The sequence below is a fragment of the Stenella coeruleoalba genome (assembly GCF_951394435.1).
Source record: "Stenella coeruleoalba genome assembly, contig: scaffold_132, whole genome shotgun sequence".
Lineage (NCBI taxonomy): Eukaryota > Metazoa > Chordata > Mammalia > Artiodactyla > Delphinidae > Stenella > Stenella coeruleoalba.
This window is the reverse complement of record NW_027645978.1, coordinates 416,386-431,453: the sequence shown is the minus strand read 5'-3', so window position 1 is coordinate 431,453 and position 15,068 is coordinate 416,386. Positions and strand designations below refer to the sequence as shown.

The 15,068-nt window shown below is 43.9% G+C and overlaps 1 long non-coding RNA gene across 1 annotated transcript in view; it reads right to left on the bottom strand.

Moving 5' to 3' along the window:
• LOC307181416 overlaps nt 1-11,825 on the bottom strand; it is a 267,436-nt gene extending 255,611 nt beyond the window's left edge. The window contains exons 1-2 of the long non-coding RNA XR_013826736.1: nt 11,745-11,825; nt 8,592-8,669 (exon numbers count right to left, since the gene is read on the bottom strand). This is a non-coding gene — a long non-coding RNA (uncharacterized lncRNA). The remainder of the gene's footprint in view (nt 1-8,591; nt 8,670-11,744) is intronic.
• Between the last annotated feature and the right edge of the window lie 3,243 nt (nt 11,826-15,068).

Below are 15,068 nucleotides of genomic sequence, written 5' to 3'. Positions count from 1 at the left end.
GAAGCCATCCTGCGGTGTTGCGGCCAGCTCACAAGAAAGCGAGTTGAAGAAAGGAGCTCAGGGGCACTGTAATTCACAAACCTGCAGAGTTATAAATGACAGCTATCGTCCAAAAATAGACTGAAGTAAGGCTGCCAAGAGGACTTGAAAGCGGGGCAGAATTGCAGGAAACCGATTTCAGGAGGTAGACTGGAATTGCATTGAAAGCATAGGAAAAGAGGCAGAACGTCCACAATGATGCACTTGGCCAAAAAGGGCGTATGCGTTTTTTCCTGAATATATTCAGGAAAAAACGCATACGCCCTTTTTGGCCAACCAAGCAAGCTTGCAAAGGAAATCTGCACTACAATGAAGTCTCACTTCCCCCCGGTCAAAAGGGCCATCTGAAAAAAGTGTAAAATCCAGAAAGGCAGGACAGGCCATGGACAACTGGGAGCCTTGTTATGCTGATGGGCGGGATGTAAATTACCAACAGACACTCGGGAGAAGTGTATGGTGTTTCCTGAAACATCTAAAAAACAAAGCAACAGAGCCTAGGGCACTGCCACTTATGGTCCTATAGCTTAGGGAAATTAAAATCAAAAAGACACAGCCACCCCAAAGTTTGGGACGCCTCTGTTTACAAGAACCTCGTTTACAGTACAAGTTCAACATCGCAGAAAGTGAAAAATGGATAAAGAAGTTGTGGTATTTACTTACAAAGCAATATCACTCAGCAATGAATTCTATGTCATCAGGCCCTTAGCATCACAATGAGTGGATTCAGGTATGATGATTCTAACTGAAATAAGTCACACAGAAAAAGAAACATCATAAGATATCAGTAATACACGGAATGTAAACTTGGCTACACAGGAACTGAATTACAGAACAGAACAGGGTCTCAAATTTAGAAAACCAACTTATGCTTGCTTAAGGGGAAAGGTGAGTTGGGGTGCTGCATAAAACCAGAGATTGAAATGAGCACAGAAAGTTCCTTAAGTCAAATATGGAATAGACAAGAGCTACTCCTTGCTCAACGAAATGGACTCAAAACCCCATATTAAACCCGTAAGAATGTACCTGACTAGTAAGTATCTTAAAACCTATGGATTGCTATGTCTCCGAAAGAGAATCAAGCATGTGTACAGGGGCATAAACGCAGCAGTGATAGGATTGGAGAGGTTCGGTGAGCAAATGAAGACCCTTTGAAGTCATATTGCATGGTACCCATTCCACGGGTCTTAACTCTCCAGGTTTAAGGTATTCTTCCTTCAGCTAAAACATGCATGTGGAACCCAAGTATGATCAACCATGTGAACGGGAGACGTGTTCAAATATGTCTCAGTTTTCCTCCCCTGGTACTCGGGTGCAACATTCCAGACGCTTTACTAACACTCTCCCCACTTGGAGAGTCAGCGCCTTTAACCTCCTGTTTGGCCCAGTTTGCAATTTCTGCGGAAGATGAACAGGAATAGCGAGAACCAATGAGAGACTAGCTGGAGGTGTCTGGACGGGCAAATTTAACTCTCATTTCCCACAAGGAAGAGGAAATAACCAAAGGCTCAGCGTGCCGTGCCGGAACCAGATTAGGGCCTGAAGCCATCCTGCGGTGTTGCGGCCAGGTCACAAGAAAGCAAGTTGAAGAAAGGAGCTCAGGGGCACTGTAATTCACAAACCTGCAGAGTTATAAATGACAGCTATCGTCCAAAAATAGACTGAAGTAAGGCTGCCAAGAGGACTTGAAAGCGGGGCAGAATTGCAGGAAACCGATTTCAGGAGGTAGACTGGAATTGCATTGAAAGCATAGGAAAAGAGGCAGAACGTCCACAATGATGCACTTGGCCAAAAAGGGCGTATGCGTTTTTTCCTGAATATATTCAGGAAAAAACGCATACGCCCTTTTTGGCCAACCAAGCAAGCTTGCAAAGGAAATCTGCACTACAATGAAGTCTCACTTCCCCCCGGTCAAAAGGGCCATCTGAAAAAAGTGTAAAATCCAGAAAGGCAGGACAGGCCATGGAGAACTGGTAGCCTTGTTATGCTGATGGGCGGGATGTAAATTGCCAACAACCACTCGGGAGAAGTGTATGGTGTTTCCTGAAACATCTAAAAAACAAAGCAACAGAACCTAGGGCACTTCCACTTATGGTCCTATAGCTTAGGGAAATTAAAATCAAAAAGACACAGCCACCCCAAAGTTTGGAACGGCTCTGTTTACAAGAACCTCGTTTACAGTACAAGTTCAACATCGCAGAAAGTGAAAAATGGATAAAGAAGTTGTGGTATTTACTTACAAAGCAATATCACTCAGCAATGAAATCTGTGTCATCAGGCCCTTAGCAGCACAATGAGTGGATTCAGGTATGATGATTCTAACTGAAATAAGTCACACAGAAAAAGAAACATCATAAGATATCAGTAATACACAGAATGTAAACTTGGCTACACAGGAACTGAATTACAGAACAGAACAGGGTCTCAAATTTAGAAAACCAACTTATGCTTGCTTAAGGGGAAAGGTGAGTTGGGGTGCTGCATAAAACCAGAGATTGAAATGAGCACAGATAAAGTTCCTTAGGCCAAATATGGAATAGACAAGAGCTACTCCTTGCTCAACGAAATGGACTCAACAGCGCATATTAAACGCCTAAGAATGTACCTGAATAGTAAGTATCTTAAAACCTATGGATTGCTATGTCTCCGAAAGAGAATCAAGCATGTGTACAGGGGCATAAACGCAGCAGTGATAGGATTGGAGAGGTTCGGTGAGCAAATGAAGACCCTTTGAAGTCATATTGCATGGTACCCATTCCACGGGTCTTAACTCTCCAGGTTTAAGGTATTCTTCCTTCAGCTAAAACATGCATGTGGAACCCAAGTATGATCAACCATGTGAACGGGAGACGTGTTCAAATATGTCTCAGTTTTCCTCCCCTGGTACTCGGGTGCAACATTCCAGACGCTTTACTAACACTCTCCCCACTTGGAGAGTCAGCGCCTTTAACCTCCTGTTTGGCCCAGTTTGCAATTTCTGCGGAAGATGAACAGGAATAGCGAGAACCAATGAGAGACTAGCTGGAGGTGTCTGGACGGGCAAATTTAACTCTCATTTCCCACAAGGAAGAGGAATTAACCAAAGGCTCAGCATGCCGGGCTGGAACCAGATTAGGGCCTGAAGCCATCCTGCGGTGTTGCGGCCAGGTCACAAGAAAGCGAGTTGAAGAAAGGAGCTCAGGGGCACTGTAATTCACAAACCTGCAGAGTTATAAATGACAACTATCGTCCAAAAATAGACTGAAGTAAGGCTGCCAAGAGGACTTGAAAGCGGGGCAGAATTGCAGGAAACCGATTTCAGGAGGTAGACTGGAATTGCATTGAAAGCATAGGAAAAGAGGCAGAACGTCCACAATGATGCACTTGGCCAAAAAGGGCGTATGCGTTTTTTCCTGAATATATTCAGGAAAAAACGCATACGCCCTTTTTGGCCAACCAAGCAAGCTTGCAAAGGAAATCTGCACTACAATGAAGTCTCACTTCCCCCCGGTCAAAAGGGCCATCTGAAAAAAGTGTAAAATCCAGAAAGGCAGGACAGGCCATGGAGAACTGGGAGCCTTGTTATGCTGATGGGCGGGATGTAAATTGCCAACAACCACTCGGGAGAAGTGTATGGTGTTTCCTGAAACATCTAAAAAACAAAGCAACAGAACCTAGGGCACTTCCACTTATGGTCCTATAGCTTAGGGAAATTAAAATCAAAAAGACACAGGCACCCCAAAGTTTGGAACGGCTCTGTTTAAAAGAACCTCGTTTACAGTACAAGTTCAACATCGCAGAAAGTGAAAAATGGATAAAGAAGTTGTGGTATTTACTTACAAAGCAATATCACTCAGCAATGAAATCTGTGTCATCAGGCCCTTAGCAGCACAATGAGTGGATTCAGGTATGATGATTCTAACTGAAATAAGTCACACAGAAAAAGAAACTTCATAAGATATCAGTAATACACAGAATGTAAACTTGGCTACACAGGAACTGAATTACAGAACAGAACAGGGTCTCAAATTTAGAAAACCAACTTATGCTTGCTTAAGGGGAAAGGTGAGTTGGGGTGCTGCATAAAACCAGAGATTGAAATGAGCACAGATAAAGTTCCTTAAGCCAAATATGGAATAGACAAGAGCTACTCCTTGCTCAACGAAATGGACTCAACACCGCATATTAAACGCCTAAGAATGTACCTGACTAGTAATATCTTAAAACCTATAGATTGCTATGTCTCCGAAAGAGAATCAAGCATGTGTACAGGGGCATAAACGCAGCAGTGATAGGATTGGAGAGGTTCGGTGAGCAAATGAAGACCCTTTGAAGTCATATTGCATGGTACCCATTACACGGGTCTTAACTCTCCAGGTTTAAGGTATTCTTCCTTCAGCTAAAACATGCATGTGGAACCCAAGTATGATCAACCATGTGAACGGGAGACGTGTTCAAATATGTCTCAGTTTTCCTCCCCTGGTACTCGGGTGCAACATTCCAGACGCTTTACTAACACTCTCCCCACTTGGAGAGTCAGCGCCTTTAACCTCCTGTTTGGCCCAGTTTGCAATTTCTGCGGAAGATGAACAGGAATAGCGAGAACCAATGAGAGACTAGCTGGAGGTGTCTGGACGGGCAAATTTAACTCTCATTTCCCACAAGGAAGAGGAAATAACCAAAGGCTCAGCGTGCCGTGCCGGAACCAGATTAGGGCCTGAAGCCATCCTGCGATGTTGCGGCCAGGTCACAAGAAAGCAAGTTGAAGAAAGGAGCTGAGGGGCACTGTAATTCACAAACCTGCAGAGTTATAAATGACAGCTATCGTCCAAAAATAGACTGAAGTAAGGCTGCCAAGAGGACTTGAAAGCGGGGCAGAATTGCAGGAAACCGATTTCAGGAGGTAGACTGGAATTGCATTGAAAGCATAGGAAAAGAGGCAGAACGTCCACAATGATGCACTTGGCCAAAAAGGGCGTATGCGTTTTTTCCTGAATATATTCAGGAAAAAACGCATACGCCCTTTTTGGCCAACCAAGCAAGCTTGCAAAGGAAATCTGCACTACAATGAAGTCTCACTTCCCCCCGGTCAAAAGGGCCATCTGAAAAAAGTGTAAAATCCAGAAAGGCAGGACAGGCCATGGAGAACTGGGAGCCTTGTTATGCAGACGGGCGGGATGTAAATTGCCAACAACCACTCGGGAGAAGTGTATGGTGTTTCCTGAAACATCTAAAAAACAAAGCAACAGAACCTAGGGCACTTCCACTTATGGTCCTATAGCTTAGGGCAATTAAAATCAAAAAGACACAGGCACCCCAAAGTTTGGAACGGCTCTGTTTACAAGAACCTCGTTTACAGTACAAGTTCAACATCGCAGAAAGTGAAAAATGGATAAAGAAGTTGTGGTATTTACTTACAAAGCAATATCACTCAGCAATGAAATCTGTGTCATCAGGCCTTTAGCAGCACAATGAGTGGACTCAGGTATGATGATTCTAACTGAAGTAAGTCACACAGAAAAAGAAACATCATAAGATATCAGTAATACACGGAATGTAAACTTGGCTACACAGGAACTGAATTACAGAACAGAACAGGGTCTCAAATTTAGAAAACCAACTTATTCTTGCTTAAGGGTAAAGGTGAGTGGGGGTGCTGCATAAAACCAGAGATTGAAATGAGCACAGATAAAGTTCCTTAAGCCAAATATGGAATAGACAAGAGCTACTCCTTGCTCAACGAAATGGACTCAACACCCCATATTAAACGCCTAAGAATGTACCTGACTAGTAAGTATCTTAAAACCTATGGATTGCTATGTCTCCGAAAGAGAATCAAGCATGTTTACAGGGGCATAAACGCAGCAGTGATAGGATTGGAGAGGTTCGGTGAGCAAATGAAGACCCTTTGAAGTCATATTGCATGGTACCCATTCCACGGGTTTCAACTACCCAGGTTTAAGGTATTCTTCCTTCAGCTAAAACATGCATGTGGAACCTAGAGTATGATCAACCATGTGATCAGGAGACGTGTTCAAATATGTCTCAGTTTTCCTCCCCTGGTACTCGGGTGCAACATTCCAGACGCTTTACTAACACTCTCCCCACTTGGAGAGTCAGTCCCTTTAACCTCCTGTTTGGCCCAGTTTGCAATTTCTGCGGAAGATGAACAGGAATAGCGAGAACCAATGAGAGGCTAGCTGGAGGTGTCTGGACGGGCAAATTTAACTCTCATTTCCCACCAGGAAGAGGAATTAACCAAAGGCTCAGCATGCCGGGCCGGAACCAGATTAGGGCCTGAAGCCATCCTGCGGTGTTGCGGCCAGGTCACAAGAAAGCAAGTTGAAGAAAGGAGCTCAGGGGCACTGTAATTCACAAACCTGCAGAGTTATAAATGACAACTATCGTCCAAAAATAGACTGAAGTAAGGCTGCCAAGAGGACTTGAAAGCGGGGCAGAATTGCAGGAAACCGATTTCAGGAGGTAGACTGGAATTGCATTGAAAGCATAGGAAAAGAGGCAGAACGTCCACAATGATGCACTTGGCCAAAAAGGGCGTATGCGTTTTTTCCTGAATATATTCAGGAAAAAACGCATACGCCCTTTTTGGCCAACCAAGCAAGCTTGCAAAGGAAATCTGCACTACAATGAAGTCTCACTTCCCCCCGGTCAAAAGGGCCATCTGAAAAAAGTGTAAAATCCAGAAAGGCAGGACAGGCCATTGAGAACTGGGAGCCTTGTTATGCTGATGGGCGGGATGTAAATTGCCAACAACCACTCGGGAGAAGTGTATGGTGTTTCCTGAAACATCTAAAAAACAAAGCAACAGAACCTAGGGCACTTCCACTTATGGTCCTATAGCTTAGGGAAATTAAAATCAAAAAGACACAGGCACCCCAAAGTTTGGAACGGCTCTGTTTAAAAGAACCTCGTTTACAGTACAAGTTCAACATCGCAGAAAGTGAAAAATGGATAAAGAAGTTGTGGTATTTACTTACAAAGCAATATCACTCAGCAATGAAATCTGTGTCATCAGGCCCTTAGCAGCACAATGAGTGGATTCAGGTATGATGATTCTAACTGAAATAAGTCACACAGAAAAAGAAACTTCATAAGATATCAGTAATACACAGAATGTAAACTTGGCTACACAGGAACTGAATTACAGAACAGAACAGGGTCTCAAATTTAGAAAACCAACTTATGCTTGCTTAAGGGGAAAGGTGAGTTGGGGTGCTGCATAAAACCAGAGATTGAAATGAGCACAGATAAAGTTCCTTAAGCCAAATATGGAATAGACAAGAGCTACTCCTTGCTCAACGAAATGGACTCAACACCGCATATTAAACGCCTAAGAATGTACCTGACTAGTAATATCTTAAAACCTATAGATTGCTATGTCTCCGAAAGAGAATCAAGCATGTGTACAGGGGCATAAACGCAGCAGTGATAGGATTGGAGAGGTTCGGTGAGCAAATGAAGACCCTTTGAAGTCATATTGCATGGTACCCATTACACGGGTCTTAACTCTCCAGGTTTAAGGTATTCTTCCTTCAGCTAAAACATGCATGTGGAACCCAAGTATGATCAACCATGTGAACGGGAGACGTGTTCAAATATGTCTCAGTTTTCCTCCCCTGGTACTCGGGTGCAACATTCCAGACGCTTTACTAACACTCTCCCCACTTGGAGAGTCAGCGCCTTTAACCTCCTGTTTGGCCCAGTTTGCAATTTCTGCGGAAGATGAACAGGAATAGCGAGAACCAATGAGAGACTAGCTGGAGGTGTCTGGACGGGCAAATTTAACTCTCATTTCCCACAAGGAAGAGGAATTAACCAAAGGCTCAGCATGCCGGGCCGGAACCAGATTAGGGCCTGAAGCCATCCTGCGATGTTGCGGCCAGGTCACAAGAAAGCGAGTTGAAGAAAGGAGCTCAGGGGCACTGTAATTCACAAACCTGCAGAGTTATAAATGACAGCTATCGTCCAAAAATAGACTGAAGTAAGGCTGCCAAGAGGACTTGAAAGCGGGGCAGAATTGCAGGAAACCGATTTCAGGAGGTAGACTGGAATTGCATTGAAAGCATAGGAAAAGAGGCAGAACGTCCACAATGATGCACTTGGCCAAAAAGGGCGTATGCGTTTTTTCCTGAATATATTCAGGAAAAAACGCATACGCCCTTTTTGGCCAACCAAGCAAGCTTGCAAAGGAAATCTGCACTACAATGAAGTCTCACTTCCCCCCGGTCAAAAGGGCCATCTGAAAAAAGTGTAAAATCCAGAAAGGCAGGACAGGCCATGGAGAACTGGGAGCCTTGTTATGCTGATGGGCGGGATGTAAATTGCCAACAACCACTCGGGAGAAGTGTATGGTGTTTCCTGAAACATCTAAAAAACAAAGCAACAGAACCTAGGGCACTGCCACTTATGGTCCTATAGCTTAGGGAAATTAAAATCAAAAAGACACAGCCACCCCAAAGTTTGGGACGGCTCTGTTTACAAGAACCTCGTTTACAGTACAAGTTCAACATCGCAGAAAGTGAAAAATGGATAAAGAAGTTGTGGTATTTACTTACAAAGCAATATAACTCAGCAATGAAATCTGTGTCATCAGGCCCTTAGCATCACAATGAGTGGATTCAGGTATGATGATTCTAACTGAAGTAAGTCACACAGAAAAAGAAACATCATAAGATATCAGTAATACACGGAATGTAAACTTGGCTACACAGGAACTGAATTACAGAACAGAACAGGGTCTCAAATTTAGAAAACCAACTTATGCTTGCTTAAGGGTAAAGGTGAGTTGGGGTGCTGCATAAAACCAGAGATTGAAATGAGCACAGATAAAGTTCCTTAAGTCAAATATGGAATAGACAAGAGCTACTCCTTGCTCAACGAAATGGACTCAACACCCCATATTAAACGCCTAAGAATGTACCTGACTAGTAAGTATCGTAAAACCTATGGATTGCTATGTCTCCAAAAGAGAATCAAGCATGTGTACAGGGGCATAAACGCAGCAGTGATAGGTTTGGAGAGGTTCGGTGAGCAAATGAAGACCCTTTGAAGTCATATTGCATGGTACCCATTCCACGAGTCTCAACTCTCCAGGTTTAAGGTATTCTTCCTTCAGCTAAAACATGCATGTGGAACCTAAGTATGATCAACCATGTGAACGGGAGACGTGTTCAAATATGTCTCAGTTTTCCTCCCCTGGTACTCGGGTGCAACATTCCAGACGCTTTACTAACACTCTCCCCACTTGGAGAGTCAGCGCCTTTAACCTCCTGTTTGGCCCAGTTTGCAATTTCTGCGGAAGATGAACAGGAATAGCGAGAACCAATGAGAGGCTAGCTGGAGGTGTCTGGACGGGCAAATTTAACTCTCATTTCCCACCAGGAAGAGGAAATAACCAAAGGCTCAGCATGCCGGGCCGGAACCAGATTAGGGCCTGAAGCCATCCTGCGGTGTTGCGGCCAGGTCACAAGAAAGCGAGTTGAAGAAAGGAGCTCAGGGGCACTGTAATTCACAAACCTGCAGAGTTATAAATGACAGCTATCGTCCAAAAATAGACTGAAGTAAGGCTGCCAAGAGGACTTGAAAGCGGGGCAGAATTGCAGGAAACCGATTTCAGGAGGTAGACTGGAATTGCATTGAAAGCATAGGAAAAGAGGCAGAACGTCCACAATGATGCACTTGGCCAAAAAGGGCGTATGCGTTTTTTCCTGAATATAATCAGGAAAAAACGCATACGCCCTTTTTGGCCAACCAAGCAAGCTTGCAAAGGAAATCTGCACTACAATGAAGTCTCACTTCCCCCCGGTCAAAAGGGCCATCTGAAAAAAGTGTAAAATCCAGAAAGGCAACAGGCCATTGAGAACTGGGAGCCTTGTTATGCTGATGGGCGGGATGTAAATTGCCAACAGACACTCGGGAGAAGTGTATGGTGTTTCCTGAAACATCTAAAAAACAAAGCAACAGAGCCTAGGGCACTTCCACTTATGGTCCTATAGATTAGGGAAATTAAAATCAAAAAGACACAGCCACCCCAAAGTTTGGAACGGCTCTGTTTACAAGAACCTCGTTTACAGTACAAGTTCAACATCGCAGAAAGTGAAAAATGGATAAAGAAATTGTGGTACTTACGTACAATGCAGTATCACTCAGCAATGAAATCTATGTCATCAGGCCCGTAGCAGCATAATGAGTAGATTCAGGTACGATGATTCTAACTGAAATAAGTCACAGAGAAAAAGAAACATCATAAGATATCACTAATACACGGAATGTAAACTTGGCTACACAGGAACTGAATTCCAAAACAGAACAGGTTCTCAAATTTAGAAAACCAACTTATGCTTGCTTAAGGGGAAAGGTGAGTTGGGTTGCTGCATAAAACCAGAGATTGAAATGAGCACAGATAAAGTTCCTTAAGCCAAATATGGAATAGACAAGAGCTACTCCTTGCTCCACGAAATGGACTCAACACCGCATATTAAACGCCTAAGAATGTACCTGACTAGTAAGTATCTTAAAACCTATGGATTGCTATGTCTCCGAAAGAGAATCAAGCATGTGTACAGGGGCATAAACGCAGCAGTGATAGGATTGGAGAGGGTCGGTGAGCAAATGAAGACCCTTTGAAGTCATATTGCATGGTACCCATTCCACGGGTTTCAACTACCCAGGCTTTAGGTATTCTTCCTTCAGCTAAAACATGCATGTGGAACCTAGAGTATGATCAACCATGTGATCGGGAGACGTGTTCAAATATGTCTCAGTTTTCGTACCCTGGTACTCGGGTGCAACATTCCAGACGCTTTACTAACACTCTCCCGACTTGGAGAGTCAGTCCCTTTAACCTCCTGTTTGGCCCAGTTTGCAATTTCTGCGGAAGATGAACAGGAATAGCGAGAACCAATGAGAGGCTAGCTGGAGGTGTCTGGACGGGCAAATTTAACTCTCATTTCCCACCAGGAAGAGGAATTAACCAAAGGCTCAGCATGCCGGGCCGGAAACAGATTAGGTCCTGAAGCCATCCTGCGGTGTTGCGGCCAGGTCACAAGAAAGCGAGTTGAAGAAAGGAGCTCAGGGGCACTGTAATTCACAAACCTGCAGAGTTATAAATGACAGCTATCGTCCAAAAATAGACTGAAGTAAGGCTGCCAAGAGGACTTGAAAGCGGGGCAGAATTGCAGGAAACCGATTTCAGGAGGTAGACTGGAATTGCATTGAAAGCATAGGAAAAGAGGCAGAACGTCCACAATGATGCACTTGGCCAAAAAGGGCGTATGCGTTTTTTCCTGAATATATTCAGGAAAAAACGCATACGCCCTTTTTGGCCAACCAAGCAAGCTTGCAAAGGAAATCTGCACTACAATGAAGTCTCACTTCCCCCCGGTCAAAAGAGCCATCTGAAAAAAGTGTAAAATCCAGAAAGGCAGGACAGGCCATGGAGAACTGGGAGCCTTGTTATGCTGATGGGTGGGATGTAAATTGCCAACAGACACTCGGGAGAAGTGTATGGTGTTTCCTGAAACATCTAAAAAACAAAGCAACACAGCCTAGGGCACTGCCACTTATGGTCCTATAGCTTACGGAAATTAAAATCAAAAAGACACAGCCACCCCAAAGTTTGGGACGCCTCTGTTTACAAGAACCTCGTTTACAGTACAAGTTCAACATCGCAGAAAGTGAAAAATGCATAAAGAAGTTGTGGTATTTACTTAGAAAGCAATATAACTCAGCAATGAAATCTATGTCATCAGGCCCTTAGCATCACAATGAGTGGATTCAGGTATGATGATCCTAACTGAAATAAGTCACACAGAAAAAGAAACATCATAAGATATCAGTAATACACGGAATGTAAACTTGGCTACACAGGAACTGAATTACAGAACAGAACAGGGTCTCAAATTTAGAAAACCAACTTATGCTTGCTTAAGGGTAAAGGTGAGTTGGGGTGCTGCATAAAACCAGAGATTGAAATGAGCACAGATAAAGTTCCTTAAGCCAAATATGGAATAGACAAGAGCTACTCCTTGCTCAACGAAATGGACTCAACACCGCATATTAAACGCCTAAGAATGTACCTGACTTGTAAGTATCTTAAAACCTATGGATTGCTATGTCTCCGAAAGAGAATCAAGCATGTGTACAGGGGCATAAACGCAGCAGTGATAGGATTGGAGAGGTTCGGTGAGCAAATGAAGACCCTTTGAAGTCATATTGCATGGTACCCATTCCACGGGTTTCAACTACCCAGGTTTAAGGTATTCTTCCTTCAGCTAAAACATGCATGTGGAACCTAGAGTATGATCAACCATGTGATCGGGAGACGTGTTCAAATATGTCTCAGTTTTCCTCCCCTGGTACTCGGGTGCAACATTCCAGACGCTTTACTAACACTCTCCCCACTTGGAGAGTCAGTCCCTTTAACCTCCTGTTTGGCCCAGTTTGCAAATTCTGCGGAAGATGAACAGGAATAGCGAGAACCAATGAGAGGCTAGCTGGAGGTGTCTGGACGGGCAAATTTAACTCTCATTTCCCACCAGGAAGAGGAATTAACCAAAGGCTCAGCATGCCGGGCCGGAACCAGATTAGGGCCTGAAGCCATCCTGCGGTGTTGCGGCCAGGTCACAAGAAAGCGAGTTGAAGAAAGGAGCTCAGGGGCACTGTAATTCACAAACCTGCAGAGTTATAAATGACAGCTATCATCCAAAAATAGACTGAAGTAAGGCTGCCAAGAGGACTTGAAAGCGGGGCAGAATTGCAGGAAACCGATTTCAGGAGGTAGACTGGAATTGCATTGAAAGCATAGGAAAAGAGGCAGAACGTCCACAATGATGCACTTGGCCAAAAAGGGCGTATGCGTTTTTTCCTGAATATATTCAGGAAAAAACGCATACGCCCTTTTTGGCCAACCAAGCAAGCTTGCAAAGGAAATCTGCACTACAATGAAGTCTCACTTCCCCCCGGTCAAAAGGGCCATCTGAAAAAAGTGTAAAATCCAGAAAGGCAGGACAGGCCATGGAGAACTGGGAGCCTTGTTATGCTGATGGGCGGGATGTAAATTGCCAACAGACACTCGGGAGAAGTGTATGGTGTTTCCTGAAACATCTAAAAAACAAAGCAACAGAGCCAAGGGCACTGCCACTTATGGTCCTATAGCTTAGGGAAATTAAAATCAAAAAGACACAGCCACCCCAAAGTTTGGGACGCCTCTGTTTACAAGAACCTCGTTTACAGTACAAGTTCAACATCGCAGAAAGTGAAAAATGGATAAAGAAGTTGTGGTATTTACTTACAAAGCAATATCACTCAGCAATGAAATCTATGTCATCAGACCCTTAGCATCACAATGAGTGGATTCAGGTATGATGATTCTAACTGAAATAAGTCACACAGAAAAAGAAACATCATAAGATATCAGTAATACACGGAATGTAAACTTGGCTACACAGGAACTGAATTACAGAACAGGACAGGGTCTCAAATTTAGAAAACCAACTTATGCTTGCTTAAGGGTAAAGGTGAGTTGGGGTGCTGCATAAAACCAGAGATTGAAATGAGCACACATAAAGTTCCTTAAGTCAAATACGGAATAGACAAGAGCTACTCCTTGCTCAACGAAATGGACTCAACACCGCATATTAAACGCCTAAGAATGTACCTGACTAGTAAGTATCGTAAAACCTATGGATTGCTATGTCTCCAAAAGAGAATCAAGCATGTGTACAGGGGCATAAACGCAGCAGTGATAGGATTGGAGAGGTTCGGTGAGCAAATGAAGACCCTTTGAAGTCATATTGCATGGTACCCATTACACGGGTCTTAACTCTCCAGGTTTAAGGTATTCTTCCTTCAGCTAAAACATGCATGTGGAACCCAGAGTATGATCAACCATGTGAACGGGAGACGTGTTCAAATATGTCTCAGTTTTCCTCCCCTGGCACTCGGGTGCAACATTCCAGACGCTTTACTAACACTCTCCCCACTTGGAGAGTCAGCGCCTTTAACCTCCTGTTTGGCCCAGTTTGCAATTTCTGCGGAAGATGAACAGGAATAGCGAGAACCAATGAGAGACTAGCTGGAGGTGTCTGGACGGGCAAATTTAACTCTCATTTCCCACCAGGAAGAGGAATTAACCAAAGGCTCAGCATGCCGGGCCGGAACCAGATTAGGGCCTGAAGCCATCCTGCGGTGTTGCGGCCAGGTCACAAGAAAGCGAGTTGAAGAAAGGAGCTCAGGGGCACTGTAATTCACAAACCTGCAGAGTTATAAATGACAGCTATCGTCCAAAAATAGACTGAAGTAAGGCTGCCAAGAGGACTTGAAAGCGGGGCAGAATTGCAGGAAACCGATTTCAGGAAGTAGACTGGAATTGCATTGAAAGCATAGGAAAAGAGGCAGAACGTCCACAATGATGCACTTGGCCAAAAAGGGCGTATGCGTTTTTTCCTGAATATATTCAGGAAAAAACACATACGCCCTTTTTGGCCAACCAAGCAAGCTTTCAAAGGAAATCTGCACAACAATGAAGTCTCACTTCCCCCCGGTCAAAAGGGCCATCTGAAAAAAGTGTAAAATCCAGAAAGGCAACAGGCCATTGAGAACTGGGAGCCTTGTTATGCTGATGGGCGGGATGTATATTGCCAAAAGACACTCGGGAGAAGTGTATGGTGTTTCCTGAAACATCTAAAAAACAAAGCAACAGAGCCTAGGGCACTTCCACTTATGGTCCTATAGCTTAGGGAAATTAAAATCAAAAAGACACAGCCACCCCAAAGTTTGGGACGCCTCTGTTTACAAGAACCTCGTTTACAGTACAAGTTCAACATCGCAGAAAGTGAAAAATGGATAAAGAAGTTGTGGTATTCACTTACAAAGCAATATCACTCAGCAATGAAATCTATGTCATCTGGCCCTTAGCAGCACAACGAGTGGATTCAGGTATGATGATTCTAACTGAAATAAGTCACACAGAAAAAGAAACATCATAAGATATCAGTAATACACGGAATGTAAACTTGGCTACACAGGAACTG